Below are 3,299 nucleotides of genomic sequence, written 5' to 3'. Positions count from 1 at the left end.
GATTTGATTTAGTTTTATTGCATTTTATTTTAGTTTAGAATATTTTACTTCAAATTGTCTTTTATTTTATTTTAGGAATAAATATATGGTGGAAGGTGCCTTGGAGCAAAAGAAAGAGGACCGGAGCAAAATACAGCGCAAGAATACGAAGATACGGGGCAAAAATACATTTCCCCTTACCAGAAGCTTGGCACGGCCCGTGCCAACATGTGGCACGGCCGTGCGCGATCCCAGGACCTGTTTTGCTGCTTTTCTTCAAGCCCAAGTTACCCTGTTGCAGCTTTACCGTTTTATCCTTTTAGTTGCTTAGTTTCTAAGTCGAATGTAAAGCTATAAATAGAGTAGCTCTCCACCATAAACAATCATCCTTTACTTTGTTTATTTCAAGTATTATTTTAATAAAAGTCTTTATTTTCCTTTTACTTTCCTTGCAATTTATTTTACCGTATTTCTCTCTTCTTCCTCCATGTCTACGATGAACATGAGTGAGTAGACTTCTTAGTCTTAGGATTATTGGGGAGTCTAATGACTCAATCCTAAACAAAACATGTCTAAACCCTAATTTCTATGTAACCCTAATTTCTAATCCAGATTCACCGTCTTAACGTGGATTAACAATTATCAAACTGTGGAAGCGAAAGCGGAGGGTTTGATAATCGTTAATCCATCATCCCAAACATCAATTCATAAAGCGAGAGCGGAGCTTTGATGTTGGAACAAGTGAATCTAGACAATAGTTGCAAAACAGTGAAATAGTCTTTGCAACTATTGAGACAAAGAGTAGTTTCAATCCTCTATGCATCTTCTAGTAATCATGTCAGTGAAATAGGCTTGGTTGCTAGAAGTAAACTCTCACCGGACTTTCATCGGAAAGGTGAGGGGCTAAGGGAAACCGGTCTTTAGAAATTAGTGTGTAAATCATGAAATTAGATGTTTAGGTTTTGTCTAGTGAAGGATTAGTTATTAAGATGAACCAATGATCCTAAGGCCCCATTATTATTATTGTTTTTACCTTCAGCAATCAAACCCTTTCTAATCAACTTTCTCTCCTCTAATCATTCATTAAAAGTTAATTAAATTGACCAACTCCCTAGCGGAACGATACTCTACTTACTACTATTACTTCGATAGGCCGTGCGCTTGCGGTTTGGCCCTATCAAGTTTTTGGCGCCGCTGCCGGGGAGTTAACTAATTTAATTAGCTTTTTCTTAGTGATTAGAATTCTCTCTTCTTCTTTCTCTTTTCTTTTTATTTTTAACTTTTTATTCTTTTCCTTCATCATTAACTTCTTGGAAAGCATAAAAATAATACCAAACATGGCTGAAAGACGTGCTCTTAAAGAATACGTGACTCCTTCAATGGAAGAGCCATATGCTATTATTGTGTATCCAACGGTTGAAGATGAAGATTTTGAAATTAAGCCTGCCCAACTTAAAATGGTGCAGCAAAATTATTTTTCGGGATCCCCCGATGAGGATCCCAATCTCCATATCTCAACTTTTTGGCGGCTCACCGTAACATATAAGAAAAACCAAGAAACCTTGAGACTACATCTCTTCCCTTTTTCTCTAAAAGATAAAGCTCTCAATTGGTTCCATTCCCTAAGAGTTGGTTCCATCACCTCATGGGACCAATTGAAGCGAGAATTTCTCATCCGTTTCCTTCCCCCATCAAGAATTGGCCAATTAAGGACAAAGCTTTTTCAATTTACTCAAAAAGAGGGGGAATCTCTTCACGATTCATGGGGACGTTTTAAGGATATGCTTAAACTTTGCCCCCTCCATGGACTAGAGGAATGGTTAATCATTCACACTTTTTACAATGGTTTATCTCATGCTACTAAAATCTTTGTTGATACAGCTGCAGGTGGTGCTCTAATGAACAAAGACTTCGAAACAGCCTATGCATTGATTGAAGACATGGCTCGAAATCTCTTTCTATGGACTGATGAAGAACTCGCTACAAAGTCTTCACCCTCCAAAAAGAGGGCAGGTATGTACGAAGTCTCTAATTATGACCACCTTGCTTCTAGGATTGATGCACTAACCCACAAATTTGAAAAACTTAATGTTAGTGATACTACTCCTACATCCCCTTGTAAAACATGTAGTGAATGCAAACTAGGTAGTGTTGAACAAATAAACTTTATTCAAAACAACCAAGGGGTAAGTTTTGACCAAAGCCCTAATGAAAATCCCTTGGTTCAAAGAACAACACCACCAAGTTATGCTAATGACCAAAAGGTTATCCAAAAGTCTAATCTTGAACTTTTAATGGAAAATTATCTTCTTAACCAATCCGAGCAGCTCAAAGAGCTTGCAAATCAAACTAGACTTTTGAATGACTCTTTGGTTTCACTTACATCAAAAGTTGACTCTATCTCCTCTCACAATAAGGTCTTAGAGGCTCAGCTCTCTCTAGTTGTTCAATTTTGCCAACCTAGAATGAACGCCGTTACACTTAGGAGTGGTAAGCAATTAGAAGACCCCTTAAGAGTCAAGCCTAGTGAGGAAGAGACTAGTGAACCGCAAGGTGAGATGGCTAAAGAAGAGAGTGAGAAACCACAAAGTGAGGAAGTTACACCACCTCCCTTCAAACCAAAGATTCCTTTCCCTCAAAGATTTGCCAAGTCTAAGCTTGATGAGCAATTTAAAAAGTTCATTGAAATGATGAATAAAATCTACATTGACGTTCCCTTCACCGATGTCCTAACTCAAATGCCCACCTATGCTAAATTTTTAAAAGAAATTCTTTCAAAAAAAAGAAAAATTGAGGAAAGTGAAACGGTGAACCTTACGGAGGAATGTAGTGCCATTATCCAAAATAAGTTGCCACCCAAGCTTAAGGATCTAGGAAGTTTCTCAATACCTTGTGTCATAGGGTCTGAAATAGTAAAGAGGGCAATGTGTGACTTAGGAGCTAGTGTCAGTTTGATGCCTTTATCTCTTTACGAGAGATTGGGATTGGGGGAGCTTAAGTCAACTAGGATGACCCTACAATTAGCAGACCGTTCCCTTAAGTATCCAGCTGGAATCATAGAGGATGTCCCTGTCAAGGTAGGAGAGATCTATGTCCCTACGGACTTTGTTGTGATGGAAATAGAGGAGGATAACCAAGTACCCATACTTTTGGGAAGGCCCTTCCTTGCTACCGCTGGGGCTATAATTGATGTTAAACATGGGAAATTGGAATTTAATGTTGGTGAAAATACTGTTGAATTTGAACTTGCTAAACTTATGAAAAATCCCTCCATTAAAGACTCTTGTTGCATGTTAGATATAATTGACCGTTGTGTGAAA

General features: G+C 38.2%; 1 non-coding gene across 1 annotated transcript; it reads right to left on the bottom strand.

The window, feature by feature from the left end:
* Positions 1-1,683: 1,683 nt before the first annotated feature.
* On the bottom strand, positions 1,684-1,789 carry LOC146935432 (small nucleolar RNA R71). The gene has a single exon (XR_015033804.1). It is a non-coding gene; the product is annotated as a small nucleolar RNA R71 (small nucleolar RNA).
* Between the last annotated feature and the right edge of the window lie 1,510 nt (positions 1,790-3,299).

The sequence above is a fragment of the Medicago sativa genome, chromosome 3 (genome assembly GCF_051527215.1).
Source record: "Medicago sativa cultivar Bolivia chromosome 3, Bolivia_mono, whole genome shotgun sequence".
Lineage (NCBI taxonomy): Eukaryota > Viridiplantae > Streptophyta > Magnoliopsida > Fabales > Fabaceae > Medicago > Medicago sativa.
The sequence above is the reverse complement of the archived record's forward strand: the minus strand, read 5'-3'. Positions and strand labels throughout refer to the sequence as shown.